At 40.1% G+C, this 17966-nt stretch overlaps 1 long non-coding RNA gene across 5 annotated transcripts; it reads left to right on the top strand.

Moving 5' to 3' along the window:
- The first annotated feature begins 3786 nt into the window (after nt 1-3786).
- LOC139827805 (uncharacterized) lies at nt 3787-17852 on the top strand. Of its 5 annotated transcripts, none has more exons than XR_011738794.1 (5): nt 3787-3911; nt 4647-4729; nt 7613-7674; nt 8650-16736; nt 17527-17852. It is a non-coding gene; the product is annotated as an uncharacterized lncRNA (long non-coding RNA). The 5 variants fall into 5 exon arrangements; XR_011738795.1 differs by lacking the exon at nt 3787-3911 and adding an exon at nt 4212-4274; XR_011738796.1 differs by lacking the exon at nt 3787-3911 and having other exon boundaries at nt 4492-4729; nt 8650-8735; nt 16560-16736.
- Nucleotides 17853-17966: the final 114 nt, after the last annotated feature.

The following is a 17966-nucleotide window of genomic DNA, read 5'->3' as shown; positions in this document are numbered from 1 at the left end:
TGAGCATCTAGGTAGTTAGCATTGTATCAAATCAAGAGGTTTTCTGACTTCAGGAAGATGAGAAAAATGCTATTTTATCTACAGTATGTGTTCTGTAGCATCTCTGATAATACAGTGCACTCTGCTATTTCACTGCAGGAAAAGAAAATTTTGGTAGTTCTTTCTTGTTATCACCTCCATGCCAGGGTACCCTGGTACTTGGGGTAAAATGCCATGGTCAAGCTGTCCCAGGAATAAGAATAGCCAACTTCAGGTTAGCTAAAATGTTTGAATACTTTAAACCATGGCTATTTTGGATTCTGTAACAGGATAGAGCCCTGAACAGTAAACCTAGCTCAAGACAAGGTTTTGGCACACAGACACTTATTTGGAATAGTGTATGCATCTCATAACAGTTGTTTTTAAGTTAACTAAAGCTGGGGCTTTTTAGAATACAGAATCATTTTAATGGTATTTATTAATTTGAAGTATCTAGGTTTTGGCAGTAAGACAGTACTCATGGTGCTTTCTTAAAGAAGAAAAAAAAAAAGACAACAAACACAAAAAGAAACCCAGTTCTTTAAAGAGTTACTCAATTTCAGCTGTGCCCTGTTTTGTCCAAATGTCATCTCACCGCCAAAGACATAAATTTGTATACACTGAGCTGATCTTCAGGGAGGAAAATAAATAAAGCACAGCATAGCATTTTGAAATTTTGTATGTGTTACTCCTTTCCTTTCTTTTCTTGACAGGCACATGGTGACTTTCTAAAATCAGCCTAGCCACAACTTGTAAGATAGCCAAACTAATAAGCATTGCCTGAATAATAAGATGTACTGCTTCCACCACGGGGCTCACAAGCTGTTTGGCAGGGTTGTTGGCACAGGCAGGTGGAGGCGCTGCTCCTGGAAATCTGTGCAGAGTACAGACCAGCTCATATCGCTCTGTGCCACCCTCACAGCTCTTCTTGGTCTGTCACTGTAATGGTTCTACAGGAGCCCTGGCTACTTCTACCCTCATTTTGGTGACAATTCACTATCTGTCTCATGCCAACACCCTCAGACTTATTTCCAAAGTCTGTAAAAGCAGGAATGTAGGAATCTAATAAATGAGTGTCCAGCCACAAAAATGGCTTTCATGCTTATTCTAAAATTTCCATGACTCTTTCTCTGTATATTCCAGTAAAGCAGATGTAGGAGGAGAAATCACAGTGGTCCTGTCCCAGAAGGTGAGGAAGCAGCTCAGGTCACTGCAACAGTTTTCGCTGAGAAATGCCTCAGTAAAAGGTCACAGGTGGTAGAAAACTTTCCTGTCCCTGCATGAGGCCTTTGGGAAACCACCCTCTGTGCCCTGTGCTTAGGTTGGCCATTGCACTGCACAAACCAGTAACCAACACCTGAGACCACTTGGGCGGACTGAAGGTCCATCTGCCCAGACTCTCAGAAAAATAAGAAGGGAACCTGAGTATTTTGAATAGCCAGACTTTCACTATGATTGCCTACACTTGTCATTTTGCTCTTGACTTATTCCTGAAGCACAACAACTCTCCTGTGAGCAAACTGTTGATTTTCAGTTGCCTAAAGAGCCATTTCTTCCCCCAGACCAGCTGGTGCTTCAGCCATTCTCTCACCTGGTGCTAGGACTAGTGTGGAAACCTTCGACATTGACAATAGAGCCAGAAAAGACTCTCTTCACTTTCTTTCTTACCCTCTCATGCAATAAACTAATGCAGGGTTTCTTTCTAAGACATAAGGATTTACAGCTGTTTACCTTACTCATTCCCTTCTTTAAACTGCAGGACATAGACTCCTGATTAATGCTGCTGACTACTGAACAACTGCTGCTGTTCTCCATTAGGAGGGCTGAAAGTCACCAATGGGATCTCTTGGAGCAAAATTGCCTTTTTAAAAGTCTACAGTTCGCTGTGCAGCAAATAATCCAATAATATTTCCACAAGTAAACCTTAGAAGTGAACTTGTAAAAGAAGTGTAAACTTTCATTTTAAAAGTGAGAATTTTAGTAAGAATTTTTTTTATTATTTTGAAGCAATCACCTTGAATGCTTTCACTTCCACATCTCACAAATGTTTACACTTTTTTTAAAAATAAATGAGCTTTACTTTCTTTTTCTGATCAGCTTTTTATTTCTACATGAAAACTGAGTTTTCAAAACACTATTCCTGGTAGTTGGAAAATGAGATGATAGGAAATTATGATAGTAGATGAGGGTGATAACTATTTCTTAGGACTTTCTGCAGTCACCACTGCAATGGCCTACGGTAAGGTGAGATGCCATTGCTCTTCTGTAGTTACGGCATTTGATTAGGAGAGTATGCGTGACACTAGAGAGTGCTGATGACACTAAACAGGCCCTTTTCAACCTCTCCATTCCTGGTAAAACCAGTTGTGCACATGCATATCAAGAATATTATACACCAGTTGTAAAGACACTTCTGACTGCATCTACAATATACAGGAGAGATACCAGACAACATACTGATATTTGTTAGAAATATGTGTATGTGCACATTAATTCATTTTTAGGACAGGTCTGTTAACAGACTGGGTTTTTTTGTTAATTGAGACAGCTGGATGGAACTGGTTGTGCTGTCTTTGGAGTCACCAGCCTGCTGGTTTTAACGGAAATGATGCTGGAATAATTGTCCAGCGAGAGACTGACTTGTGAAGAGACTGAATTCTTGCAAACTAGTTTGAGACTGTTGAGGAAATGTTCTCCTTGATGCCCTGGCAGGGGGTACTTTACTTGGAGGTCACATTTAAGAAAATAAATGTTTTAGAATTGCCCTGTATATGGTAGTAACACTGAAACATGAAAACTGCAAATTATCAGTATATTTTCATGTAAACGCGATAGAATATCTGGAATGGAGAATACTGTATGACATTAAATTGAAGTTATAATTGCAGTTGTTATTAATTATTGGGGATGTAGAAAGGATTCTGTGATTCTGTGATTAGAGGAAGGAATAAGATTTACAGTCTGAAAGCATATGTCCAGGACGTCACTTGGTATTATGTACCCTCTCAAACTGGAAAGCAAGACAGTAATTCTTCAAATGAGTGTAGTGTGAATAACTTGACAGTTCCAGTGAAAGGGTTTGGTTATGTGCATCATCCTCTGCATTTGGGGAATTATTTCATATGACTATAAATGCAGGGAGAAAAACTGGTGGATATATGTGAGAGACATCAAATAGCCTTCTCTTGAGATTCATTTACAGTCCTTTATCATTAGGTCAGAATTAGAAGGCTTTGGATTTTGCCCCAAATAATTAAGACAGAACTGATTTCAGGGACCCCGTTTTATCCTTTAGCTTCTATGCAGCAAAATGTGAGTACAAATACAATTAGTTTAAAAACAAAACCAAAAAAGCCTAACAAAGCAGATCTCATTGGTCTATTTACCCATCTAGAGAGCTGCAATCTTTTTTTAGTTTTGCTGCACTCCTCAAGAAGCACAGGCTATTTGCACATTAAAAATAAAGAAATATTTTTTAAAGTTGTATAAAGTAATATAAAGTTATATTTCCCTTCACCAGCTTTTATTTGCACATTTGCCTATCATACTTCGGAGCAACCCACTCTCACCTCTCCCTACAACCACCATGTCCGCTCCAAATTAATAATCCCCAACTGCCCATTCTCCGCAGCTGGCGAAGCTTCCTTTGCCTCTCATCTTTGCTCCCTTGTTACTGGACTTCTCCTAATACTCTTCCACCGCCACCCCCCCCCCCCATTTTTTTCTTCTTCGGGTGGTGAGCGTCTGGGCTGAAGCTAAAGGTGAAGGTAAATCTCCCGCCGACGGCGCGGCCAAGAGGAGCCCCCGAGGGCCCCGCCGCGCCCCTCGTGCTCTGGTTTTCCTCTCCCTGAAGCGCTGTGTACACAACGGGCTCGCTTCTGCCTTTCAATTAGGTAACCGAGATTTATTTACTTTTGCTCTTTCCACCGTCCCTACAAGTATTTAGTGTTTGTAGCTCCTGTCAGCTTTGAGGTTGGCTTTGGGATTCTTTTTTTTTACTCCTCCTGAAGAAGTTATTTATTTGTATTTCTCCGGAGGCAGTTTTAAATCAAATGTCCGCGTCAGGGAGAAGTCCGTCCAGCCTGACTCCTAAAACAAGCAGGCGGCTCCCCGCCGCTCGCTCCGGCCGCGGCGTGCGGGTGGTGGAGCGAGTTTTAACGAGCTGTCGGGGCAGATGGGGTCTCTGGCCAAGCCCTGGCCATCGGCAGGGCTGGGGCTTCCCGGAGCTCTGGGGGTACCCGAGGAGCCCCAACTGGGTGAGCGGCTGCGTCCCAACACGTCGAGGCGGGGGAAGGCCGACACCAGCCTCAGCACGCACACACACACACACACCACCCCCCCCCCAGGAAAAAAAAAAAAAAGGCAAACACCAAAAAACCCCACCCAAACCACCAGGATATTGCTGGAAGAGGAGGATTTCCCCGTGTTTAAGGAGCTGAGGCAGGATGGGGTGACCTGGAGTGGTGGGGACAATGTTTGGCACTGGCGGATCCTTGGGGGCTTTCCGGAGCCCCGTATATAGCGGAGGGTGGGGGTCCGCCCCGGGCACGGCTGCGAGGCCAAGCCGTGGGAGAACGTGTGCGTGGGGTGAGCTGCTGCCTGTTACACGCCATTGTGTGTCATTCTAGGTGACAGAGGGAGCGGCCACCGGAGGAGACTGGGGGTCTCTGAGGAGAGCGGGGAGTAACGGCATCCCTTCCGGCCGCAACAGGTAAATCGATTTGATTACTACAGGGGAGTTCTGGTGGTGGTGGTATGGGTTTTTTGTTTAGTTTTAAGTGGTTGTTTTTGTTTAGTTTTGGGATTTTTTTTAGGAGGGGCGGGAGTTGGCTTTTTTCTTCTCTTTTTCCCCCTCTCTCGGCGTTTCCTGAAAAGCGGGGACGAGGCGGCTCTGGCACGCCGGGGACTCCAGCTGCCCTGTCCCCCGGCAGCCGTCTGTCCCACGCTGGGAGACGGGCACCGCTGCCTCCGCGTCGACGGGGAAACCAGGGGAGATGTGAAGTACTTCGTCCGGCCGATGCTGCCTCCTCTCCCTGGCGGCCCCTCCGCCTCCCTCCCTCTTTCCGCACAGATTCATCTCCAGTCCTGCGGCCGCGGAGGGAGGGAGAGAGCTATTCGCGTTTCTTCCTTGATATGGAGGGACTAGGGGAAGTGGGAGTAAAGCCGAAGGTCTGCCTATTTTGCATTAAAAAGGGGGAAAATAAAAATTGTGTGAAACGGCCACCTGCTCCGCGCCCTGCTCGGAGGAGAGCCCGACCCCGGGCGGCGTGGCGGGACGTCCCGCGGCCCCCAGAGGGGCATGCGGGAGCTTTTATTGTCCATAAACAGTAAAACAAGAGCGGGCGGTAATAAGATCAGGAAAAGAGGCATTAGACGAAACAGTGCTCAGGCACCGCACGCGTAAACGCGTGCTCTCAAAGGCACTTTTCGGTCGAGCCGCAGTAAAGGTTTTATTGGTAATTGAGAAGGTACTCGCACCCGCAGGTTTGGCATTAATGACCACTCCAGTGGGTAGAAATTACACTGCCGGGCTTGTGGAAGAGACCCACCGGGCAAAGGGGATTGCGCGGTAATAACAAGCATTTACGAAACGAGTTACCGGCAAATGAATGCCGCGATTTAGGCTTCGATTTGCCGGATAAACTTTTCAGTAACTATGAAATCAGGCCAATAACTTTTATACAGGAAAGAAAAATATTTAAAGTCAGTAACTTCTCTAGTAGCTGAAAATTAACTTTTGACAACAAACGGGATTTTTTTTCCTCCTCGAATCAAAGGAGCTTCTATACTTAAATTTCACCCTGAAAGATCTACTATTTTAAAAATAACAACACCCTGCAGGGCAATTTTCCAACTTTAGAGGAACCTTTTAAACTAAACCAAACCGAAGAGGTGCCTGTGGGCAGAAGTGTGCACTCTGAACCGCTGAAAGCAGAGCATCCACATTATTTTTGTTAGGATTTTCGCGTATCCAGGGAGCACAGAGATGTTATTCTCCTCTGCAGATCCCGAAGCTCTTCCTACAAAATTTTCTTTTTGACCTGTTCGTTGTCAAATGAAGTAATTAGTTAGTGGAAGGAATTACCCGCTCCAGTGCTGTGCCTTCAGGTAGCAAAGGCTGTGCATTTCGCATTTTCTGAACGTCCCCGGCCCATCTTCCTCCTCCATCAGCACCGGATCTTTTGGGGGTTTTAAAAATGGAACTTAGTTCGGTATTAGTTGGTTGTGAAGGGTGGGTTATGTCGTCGTCTCTGTCAATTTAAAATTAATAGACTGGTTGCAGTGACTTGGCGCCTCTGGGTAAAGGCAGAGAGAAGGTTTAGTGGAGCAGTAGCCCTGCCTGCTCACCACCTCCCGGCCCGCCCCAGCCGCAGGTCTGGGATTCCGGGAGGGAGGGGACGGGGGTCACTGCTGGGAAAATCAGATGGGGCGTCAATAAGCGCCGCTTCCACTTCGGGAAGCTCCCTTCCGATCTCAGTGAAAATTTGCCAAGCGAATTTCCCCAGGTGGGCTCCTACACATTAATACTCTCTTTAATGCTAACGTTACTTGAAAACAAAACAAAACCAAAACAACCCAACCACCACCATCAACAACAACAAAAAAAACCTCCAAAACTAAGGCAAGGGTGCTTGTGACTAATGGCTAATTATCCTTTGAATTTTACCTTTTCTCGGACATGGTTCTAAACTCTTAAATTTTATCCATGCAGAAGAAAACAGTAAGGACTGAAGTACAGATTCGTGAAGATACATAAATGAACACATAGCTATAGCATGAGTGTCTGCGTATATATAAGCAGTTTTGTCACTTGTTCAGAGCACTTTCCTTGCAAAAGAAAAGAGGCTGAGGAAACGGTTATTCCCTCATCAGATTAAAATCCATCTGTTATTTTTAAATGTCTAAATCCTTTCGTCAGGACTATGGTTTTATTTCAAATGATGAAATATAGGGATTCTGTTTGTTGCAAGAAAAAACTCAGATTCCCAAAACATTTTCTCTGCCTTCCCACCTCCAAACCAACAATAATAACCCAGAGCATTTGAGCATTTTTGGTTTTTATTTTGCTTTCATTATTCAACACTATGATTTAACAAATGATTACAGGTTGGAAAACATTTGAAAATGGTAGAGTCATGTTACGACAAAGGTCTGGCCAGGATTAATCTAGTGTTTGGAAAACAGTTGACAGTCACAAGTATCCCCCCCACTGTTTTTTTTTCTCCTTTAAAAATAAAACCCTTCGAAAAGAAATCACAAATCCTATCTTGGTTACACTAGGTAGAGTTCTTTCTCCCTTTCCGCTTGCAACCAGCACGAAGGGGTAAATGAAAGATCATTTTATTATTCTCATTCTAATCGCTTTAATCCCCCTTATACCAGGAGCAAATGATGATAATGGGATCCACATGGACAAGACCCCCGGGAGGGGGAGGGCTAGGGAAGGTGGATATCCCTGGCCCTGCACCCTGGCAGGTGGAGTCTGGCAGGGTGGGGTTCAGCTGGGGATGGGGGCTTTAAAATACATAAAGCATTGGAATAAGGCTCCCTAGTCTGCGGGGATTTTTAATTAATTATTTTATTTTTGCTCCAGTGACGCAGCTCTAAGGTGACCCAGTTGTCACCCTGTGGTGACAAGGGACCCTCCTGAAACAGGTGAGGAAAAAACAAGACCCTGCTCATTGCACCCCCCGCTCCCTTCCACCATCCCCCATCTCCCCGGAGCCTGAGCAAGGACAAACTGATTAATTTTCTTGGGTCGCCCTTGTAATCCCCATGGGCTGCTTCACTTTGCAGCGATCCGTGGCCACGCACATCCCTCCAGCTGCAGGGGCTCCGCTGAAGCCCAGGGAGGAGAAGGAGGAGGAGGAAGAAGGTCAGCTCATCAGCGGTATTAGTTATAACCACTGGTGTAATAATGCTCCCATCTGAGGCTGCAGGAATAGAGCCAACAGCAAGATCACCATGTACTTGCTTTTGTTCGGGTGTTTGGAAATCTGTACAAATACAGGACCTGCCGGTTTTTATAAACATCTTTCGGGATGCAGTCAATCAATCATACTGGCAAGCAAGCAGACCAGGAGTCTAGGATATATACAAGGCATAAATATATCTACATAAACCCTGTCAACTTTGTGGTATTTACACTTTTTTTTTTTTCCTTTCTATAAGCCTTTCTAAAAGAAACTGTATCTAGAAAGATCCTGACAAAGTCAGGAAATCGCAATGAAAAAGTAGGAGGTATTGTTAGGAAGTTATGATATGTTGTATGTTTTAATACTAGCAAGGGACATGTTAGAAAAGAGGAAGAAAATAAAGTGTCTAAGCAAGTTGAAGACTTAAAAAAAAAATCCTATTATACTTACAGTCAGGGACACAATTTTGAGAATATGTGGTTGAAAAACGTGAAACCTGGCCATTTTAAAATACAATGCAATAAACATATCTGGAAAATATATAGGTCTACCAGATTCTCTAGTCAGCAAAGTATTCTTTATGTTGCAGACATGTCTAGTCTTACTTTAATTTGAAACATATTTGTATCTAGGGATAGGTCCTTTTTTTTTAATGAGCTCTACACAGCCTGGAGTTTGTGCCCTCTCTTTCTGACACAAAGTCTTTTGCTTGCAGGAGGACATATGTGAACAAGGAATCCATAGCATGAAGAGTACAACAGATCCAAAGCATCCCACTATTGCAGAGAGTTACATACCAAGGTAGGAGAAAATCAAGTTTCAGTAGTTAAAAGAGTAGGCAGATTCTGAGCTGGTGTAAATTAGGAGTTTCACTGAAACAGAGAAGTGGCAGGTGCTGCAGAAATGGTGGGTTGTTGCTCTCGTGTTGTCATGATCGGAAACTGTGGCCGCTTCTTCTGGATGGTGAACATCAAGGAAGGCCCTGGGCTGCTTTGGCCTGGTGGGGGAATGATGCTCAGAAAGCAGAGGCTGTGGTATGGCAGAGAGTATCAAGGGGAGCTTTTCCCAACTAGTGAAACCTACCAAACAAGCTTGTAAAATTGAGAAGCAGAGTTTTCGTTTTGCTCAGGACAGATCTTGTGACTGCTTTGCCTCTATAGAGCCATTATCAAGCATATTTTCCTTTTATTGCAATTACTGCATTTGTTGTGCAAGTTTTTCTAGCAAGAATAAACTTGATAATAAACTAATTTTCACTTCATGGTTGTCATCTGTTAAATCATATAAGGGGCCTGAACCAAATACTACTCATGCCAGAAGAGTGGTTTTTGGCGCTGCCCTTCCAAGCTGGCTGAGTCTTACAGACACAGGTAGTATGGAAAGTTGGTTTCATTGGCTTCTCAGAAACTTAAAAGCACATGTTTAAAGATGTGTATCATCAGCAGAAGAAGGATTGTATTATTCATCTGTTTACATCTAAGACACCCCCTGTAAAGATTTGTATTTAAAATTGATTGGATCACGTGCTTGCTTAAAGGCCATTTTCATTTTTATGTAACAGTTTACAGTTATCACAATGTAATTGTCAGCTTCATCAGTCAAAGCTTTATATTTGTGAACCCGATGTATTATTTTCCATAGCAATGTATTATGGAGTCCTTTCACAGAAACTTGTCTGGATCTGTGGTACATAAGACTGACATAATGAGGGATAAAAGTATTGATGGACAATTTCCAGTTAAAATAGTACACGAAATAAATAACAATAATTAAAATAGTAGGTAAAAATTCTGTAAATATTTAATAACTTTGATGTGATATTTTTGTAAGCACTGTAACACCAATTTCATGTTCTGTTCTTCTGGGGTGGTAATCATAAGGTAGTCTTCTGCTCCCAGATATCAGTGGATCAGTTTGGGCTCACATGAAATTCACAATCTTTATTCACAAAAATTTGTGGCAACCACAGGAATGGTATCTTAATGGCATGGAAAAAGTGTGAAAGCCCATACTTTTTTTTTTTTTTTTTTACCTTCAAAGATTCTTTTTTTTCCAAGATAAATGATTGTTAAGAATGATATAAACAAGATTTTATTTTTTTAAATGAAGAAATTGAAAATGGAGGAAAGGGAAAGAAAAATATACAAAGTATACCATACACATACCTGACAGTATTAAAAACACCACTCACCAAACCAACCAACTTGGCTTTCTTCAGCCTTTGAGTGTACCTCTAAACTTTGTGAAATGGCAAGTGACAAATCTCTTCTTGGAAGATCTGACTTCTAAAGCCAATGCTATGGGCTCACCAAAGACTATGAGAAGCGCCAGGCCAGAGCAGACAGATTACCATTCATCAGCCTGTGAACATGCAAATTATGCTCTGCTAGATTATGTGGTACACTTGTACCCTGAGAACTGGCTACAAAAGCAGTCAAACCAAAAGGGCACTTTAACCACCACTTGAGAAAATCAGATTATAGTTTACTAAAACTGAGATACCTTTTCTTTTAGACCAATATTCTGCTATGCCTGTACAGGTGGGACTGTGCTGTTTATTTTACAGATCTCCTATGCCTCATGAGCATTTAATTTTACTGTTTCTTTTTTCTCTGAGGTTAAATGCTTTTTGACTAAAGCACTACTTACAAGTAGTAACACTAAGTAACAGTATTACTTGCACAACTTGTAGTAAGCATAGAGCCTCCAGAGAGACAAACTGCTTTTGTTTATCTTCTGTATTGTGAATAGGTTATCCAAAAAGATTTGAGAATGCTGCTATGTCAGTATTGATAACACAGTGACATTTATCAGCCTAAACAGTGTGCTGAGACCATGGGTTTGTCAGAAGGTGAGGCATTAAAGATACTTCTAAGCTTGTGTATTTCTTTCAAACCATAATGACATCCTGCCTCAGCTCCCATGAGTTACTGATTTGCTTTTGACAGTCATGGGGTCAGAATTTCTCTAGGGTGTATCTCGTTAGGTGTGCTGTAAGGATAATGCAGATAAGCCTCTCCAAGTTTTATCTGATATCTTATGTAAAATTCTGCTTAGTTCAAGTACGTAGTGAATAACTTCTAAAATAGACTAAAGATCATTAATTAGCATTTGTAGAATTAATTTGAGGATTATTTTGGAATAATTAGGAGGTTGAAGTTATTGACATAAAGCTGTATGACTGGCAACATGGGCTTCCTTATCTATTTCTTTTGTATAACAACTTGTTTGTAGAACAACTGTCTGCACCTAAAAAATATTGCCGCTCATTTGTTTTGTTTCTGTTATTTAACTGGTGTTAAGAAATTACAGAGAACACTTTATATTTTAAAAATAACAGATTACACACAGTCCATTTACTAATTTGGGGGGAATAGAAGAGTAGGCTGCAAAGGAAGACTCTGCTCAGCATCACTGTGGACAGGAGTGACCTGTGTGACAGGGCAGGAAGGTTGTTGTGGTACCGCAGGAAAGAGGGAGGATGAGGTATGAATACAGCTGGGACCAGGTATCCCCTTACAGAAACCACTGATCTCACCTCTTCAAAACTTCTGTTTCAATCTGTGTTAAAACTAATAAAATTTTAGTTTTAATGAAACCTTTAATGAAAAGTCTTATCAAAGAAACTGTCTTACCTTGGCTCTCCTCCCCATTTACTAATTGGTGTTTTAGAACCAGACCATAAATATTGATTTACGTTTAACAATTTAACTTAGTATTACTAGATACTACTCATTTAAAAGACTTCTCATACATTTCAGGGTCTTTATGATTTTAAATAAGATCTACTTTATAGAGGAAGTCAGTACGATGTTTATGTACCATTTAAATCTTCAAATCAGGCCTTTAAGTGCAGTGATTTTCAGTGTATGTTATGTAGCACAATGTACATCGTGAACACTTAATACCAGGAAAAGGAAATATTGATATTTATTTTTAAAAAGCTGAAGAATAAAAAAAATCAAAAGCTGATTACTAATCATGTGACTACTGTATTTTATTACATATCTAAATCTTATATATCAGGGAAAAAAGATTCAGGCATTTTAAATAATATTTTTCCTGCGATAGATGAATGTTATTTATCTGCTGTAAATGTTGCTGCTATGCCAGGGAAAAAACAATCAAACAACAAAACTAGCTTTTGCTAGTATAAATCAGAAATGGTACCATCAGGCTTTAGACAGCATGGAACAGTAACAAATATTGATATAAATTCCTGAGTGGAATACAGAAATAAGAAGTTACATCTAATGTGAAAAAATGCAGTGCATTAAAAAGCAAACTGAGATGTACTTCTAAAGCAGTTCTGTGATTTCCTTGCTTGTTTTGTCATGCACGAGGCAAGTAAGCTTAAGAAGTTCTCCAGTTATAAAAATAGATTTCAATTCAATTGCGTTACGTTTAATTATGACAATAAGTTTGAATTCTGGATGTGAAGACAGGGAAATGGCAGCTCTTTTAACATGTAAGAAATAGCTAAGACAGAAGTCATGCAAATAATACCTGTGGCATTGTGCTCGTAAGGAGGATGTTCTGCCTGGTGTAGTAGAGCAGTACTAAGTGTTTTTCACCATCTACATCTCTGTGAAGCCTGCCAGGATTTTTGGCCTCTGAGTTAGTGGATAGAACTGATGTATAAAGGGGTCCAGAAGAGTGAACGAAAGGTCAGTTTGTTGATACAGGGTTATGTGGCTGCAGAAAGGCTTGTGCAGCACAGGCTGCTTTTGAAATGGAAGTATTTTTTCCAGTTTTTGTGTACTTTACGTGTAAGGAGAACACAATGTTCAAGCTGTAGCCCAACAGAATAAATTTCCACAAGGAAAGCAAAAAAGACAAATTGTAAATCACTTTCAATATCTATCTTACATTTCAAAAGAATTGCTCCTTTTCTTATGGTTCCATATGAAAAGTATCACAGACTCGTTAGGTTTTAGCTGTTGGCATACGTGTGCACACAGATGCCTCTGCCTTGAGTCCAGCCAAGAGCTCCTTGCCACTCAGCAGCCTATTTGCATGTGTAGGGCTCTGAGGATGAGATCTTCCTAATGGAATACAGCCAAAAATGAGACAGGTTGCATAGATGGTCTTTCTCCAGAAAAACTTACCTAAACAAGCTTTGATATCTATTTTTTTTTCCTTCATTTTGAAGAATTTATCAGCTGCATGGATTATATGATTTTCCCTAAGGTTAATAGTAAAGGCTTTGCCTGCTCTGAAAACTTACATATATACTGGTATCCACTGTCAAAACCAGACTTGGAATAATGAATGAGGTTCACTTCCTCAGAATGTGTAAATGTCCCAACTTGGAGTTAAACTGTCAACAGCTGAAAGACAATACCATTGACATGTACCTGGCACTAGTTACGCAGGTTTATTTTTTCCTGGAAAGCTGTTTTGGGCGACAGAGTGGCGTCCTGGTTTCCCAGGTTGTTGTGCTGACAAACTGCAGTGGTGGTAAAGGCAGAGAGTCTGACAAAATCTCATTAATCATTTTAAATTAAATCCAACATTCCTCTCCAACACTGCCAAGAAGAAAGCCAACTTTTACAAATGAATACTCTCTCTGAAAAGAACTGGTATCCTGACCACGCTGCTTTCACATAAATTTGCTTGATTTCTGTCATGTACACATAGTAAGTAGTATTTTTAAGCTTAAAAAACCAACGCATTTGTTGGATTGCTAGAAATCTGAAAAGAGCTTTTCGCTTGTTTTTTATATTAGGTGCTGTGAATGAACCACATATCTGAAATCTGGAGGCTCTTCATTCTTTCAATGAATTGTAGTCTCTTGCTTTTTTAAACTATAAAGCAAATACAGAAAGTTCATTTTTAATGAAAGAAAACTTTACATAGGGAATGGAAATATTCTGTGTAAATATTTTCTAATCCATCTCTTCTCTAAGATTGTTTAAATGAATAAGACAGGAAAACTAAAAATTTACTGTCATCGCTAGCAAAAGCACTGAAGTGATGAAGGAGCAATGTGATCTCTTTGAAGCTTTTTACATACACATTCATTTCTGTAACTAATCCTAGCTATTTGGTTATGATTTAATTACACTCATCATATGGTATGTCTTAACTTTTCACATCTGATAAATAATATTAGAAGATCACATAAAATTTTATCTTACTAAAAGCACTATTATGTGTAGTTTGTATATTATTTCTGTTTAAGGCAAAACGAAACCATAATGTGCCTATGGGAGACACAGGAAATCCTTTAAGTCTGTCCTTTGTCCATTTTAATAGTGCTTTTGAGATTAGAGTGGTAGATTTTACAATGGCAGAGAACAAGTCATCAGCCTTAATGTTTATTAGTTTTGATACTTACATGAAATATGTGAAAAGAAAAAAAACCCGATCCAATATAAGTCAAGTAAATCTGACTTTTCTAAATGCGTAATATTTCGACATTTTAACATGATCAAGTAGGTATACCCCAATTTTGCCTAAGTACATAAAATAATACTTGTTTTCTAAAAACAGAACTATAAAAATATCAGATTGCACAATGACCACCTTACACAGAGAACAAAACTATTACCACTTCAAAAAAGAAAAATTCCTGTTGATAAATTTAGGTAAAGAACATTAATGAACTGCAGCATGCTGAAGAGGAAATAGTAACCCTTTCTTTTCTTTTTCCAGTGTAAGGCATGGGAGGGAAAAGTTGACGAGAACAAACTGATTTTTTTTTTTTTCTCCTGAATGCTGATTTCTTGCTCACTTCAAAATTGTCAAACTTGTCTCTAACTTAAAATTGCTTGGGCTTTTATGTGTTGAAGCAGCTTTGATTTATTTTAAAAAGCCAAAGATGTATAAATCTGTTGTTTAGAGTAGGAGTGGAAAGTATTCAAGACAGAAATAGTTTTGAGAAAATGTATAATATCAGACACTGTCTATAACTAAACCACATGAATATGGAATATATGCTGTATTCCTTGAATAAATTCCATGTGAGCCTCAGAATTTAATATAGGCAAAAATGAGCTGTATTGTGTGACATGGCATGTGGGCACAGGTACACTCAATTCCCCTGCACGAACAAAGACAAGTTGTTCTTCTGTCACATTTGTGTGCGCTGAAGTTAGCAAACTTTCAGAAATAGCCATTCAGAACACCACTTCACTGTCTTTCAGGACCAGAATAACCAGCATTTGCAGAGGGATGGGCTGCAGGCTCATGTCTTCCTTTAGTGCTGTATACAGGTAGTGTGAAGGCAACATCACACGGCCAAAGTTCAAAGGCTGTGCAGTGGTGGAATCACAATAGCTCAGGTATCACTTGGCAGTTTTGAGTATGATCTTGCTCATGTAATTAGGGTTAAGATCCTCTAAGTTTCCTGAAGTGCTTGATCAAGTAGCTATTTCCACATAATCTCATTTAGTGACACCTGGATCAATGATGCTATCTATTGCAATTTTCTTTTAAAATGTATGTGGAGACACCCATAGCGCATCGAAGAAGACACTGCCTAAAACTTAGTTTTTAGAGGGCTTTTAGAGGGTGACTAAGAGAATTAAAACTTTATCTTTCTCACTTTGTCAAAGTATTATTACATCTACTTAACATCTACTTAAGATTTTTTTTTTTTTAAGACAGAAAATCATCTAACTTCATGAAAAAATCTAGATTCTTAGAAAGTAAAAAATTACTTCTCTGCCACTCTGGAGAAGGATTCAAACTTCAGAAGAGAAAAAGGACAGAAGGAATGTCTGTTGTCATTTTTTGTTTCTTGGTTACCTCTAAGGGAACTCACACTTGGCATGTTCTGTTTGCTGTTTTTCGTTTCACGCTGAGTTAGTAACAATGTACAGCATGAGCTGGGCACTAATACTGTTCAAAATCCTATTGTGAGGATCAGATGCTGTTATCTGTATGTGATTAGGTGTGGGGTTTTTTTCATATGTGTTGTTTTTTTTTTTCCTTGTCCCCTGGACTTCAGTCTTACAGAAACTTTAGCCATATCATCCTCTTTCTAATGTATCATCATGGCTATTGTTACACTGGCCTTGAAGCTTTCTGAATCCTGTTAATAGACATACTCATCTATTTCAGAAAAAAACATGTTCTGTCTGCTTGGAGGCTTTGCTCTGTGTCTGTTTCAGGATGGGAACTGACAGTAACCGGAAACTAAGAGAAATGCAGATTAACAATTCATACTTTTGTATCAGTGCAAAATCAAAACCAGTATCACAAACGTAAATACCAGTCAGAAAAGAATTAGGCCTCGCTTTGCATTTGGGGTTTGAGACGCAAACATTTCCTGAAAAGTCCAGTTGTAATTTCAAAATTCACTGAATTCTTCTTTTTAAGTCTGTTATTTCTGAAGAGTGTTTTCTAGAGAGCCATATTCTGCAGTCTTCATGTAAGATCACTTCAAGGTACACAGAGATGCTTATCCTTTACTGTCTGTTGGTTTTACAGATTATGTTGTTTTCCCACTTGTATTCTTGGTTGTGGTCAGTTTGTTGTGTTTTTTTGTTGTTGTTTGTTTTGTTTTGTTCTGTTGTTGTTGGTTTTTGTTTTGTCTGTTTGTTTGTTTTACAGGACCAGATACCTGCGCATTAAACAAACCTCCCTAACATACTGCATACTCTTTATTCTGCACTGCAGAATGCATCCTTGAGCTTTCTGAAATACATGAAATGACACAGGATGAAATGAGAAGTTATTTTGAGAGAGGGGAGTGATATTTCAAAACCTATCTGGAAGACAGCTGCAACACTGCTGGCTCCTGCCTTTGGCTGTGTACGCCACACAAATACAAATGTCTCTTGCACTTGATTAAAGGTAACAGAATTTAAAAAAAAAATACAACTGTTTTCTGGGTCCATTTTTGCATGTGGACCAGAGCTATAAACAAAATGTACTAAACACTTGAAACAGCAGCAGCAGCCATTTTTTTTTCTTCCTGTCATTTACGTAGCCCTTATGTGTACTGTCACTGTCATCACTTGTATCTATCTAAGACAAACCGTAACACCCCCAGGTGCCAAACAGAGACCAGCGGTGTGGACAAACTGTGTGCCTGTGAGGAGTATGACCTGCATTCCATTCCTGACTCTGCCATAGGCTTCCTACATAAAAAAAATATTAATCTGTAAAACAGAACTAAGAATATCTTCCTACCTCATGGTGTGGTAGGGAAAAGGGATAAATCTAGTTGTTACCATGATGAATCCAGATGCTCATGATAGCTGAATATTATGTAAACAAACATAATCAGAAACAGATCTGATTTCAAGTACATGTTATGTCAATATAAGGAAAGCACTGCTCTGGAGTTATCTGAACAAAAACCAGGCAAATCCTCATTCACTTCCTGCACATGCATGGCAGTTGCACTGCTAATATTCTGCACACTTCAGAAAATGTAAGAGACAACCTGACCAAAGCAGTTTTTCAAGTATTTTCATAAACCTAGAACTATTGAAGATCTAGCTACATGACTGATATAGACAAAATAATTCACTATCAGAGTCTGAAACTGCTCTCCAACCCCACACAGTCACTGCTCTAATCTTGCACAGTCAGTTTTTAACAGCTTTAGTAATGAGTCATCTGTTATACATTTCCCTAGGCATTTCCATCATTGACACTTCCAGACTGAGGGAAGCAGTTGAAAGGAGCAGCACGTTAACTAACCCACCACTTTCCCTGCTGAGACTTCTCCTTGCTTCCCAGGCTGAAGAGATGACTGTAGTTGTCCTGCGTCTCCAGTAACTGGTGTCTGCAAGACAGGCCAGCTCTCGCTGTGTGAGCTGCACCATTTCCTTGGGCTATCCCTACATGACATCAAGGCTCATCTAAAATAGAGAGGTTGTAATATTCTTTAAAATTGAGCAGCAGATTGACCATATGCTAATTCAAATTAGTCAATGTAGTATTAAACATCAGCTTAGATATTTTACATGTTCTCTGTCATCTCCTAGAATAAATTTTATTGCAGTATTCAGACCGGTATTTCTCTAACTTATATATCTGAGGTAGTCAGCATTGTAAAAAAATGCAAAAGAAAGA

Source organism: Patagioenas fasciata, chromosome 4, assembly GCF_037038585.1.
Source record: "Patagioenas fasciata isolate bPatFas1 chromosome 4, bPatFas1.hap1, whole genome shotgun sequence".
In the NCBI taxonomy this organism is placed as follows: Eukaryota; Metazoa; Chordata; class Aves; order Columbiformes; family Columbidae; genus Patagioenas; species Patagioenas fasciata.
This window is presented reverse-complemented; position numbering and strand designations above follow the sequence as displayed.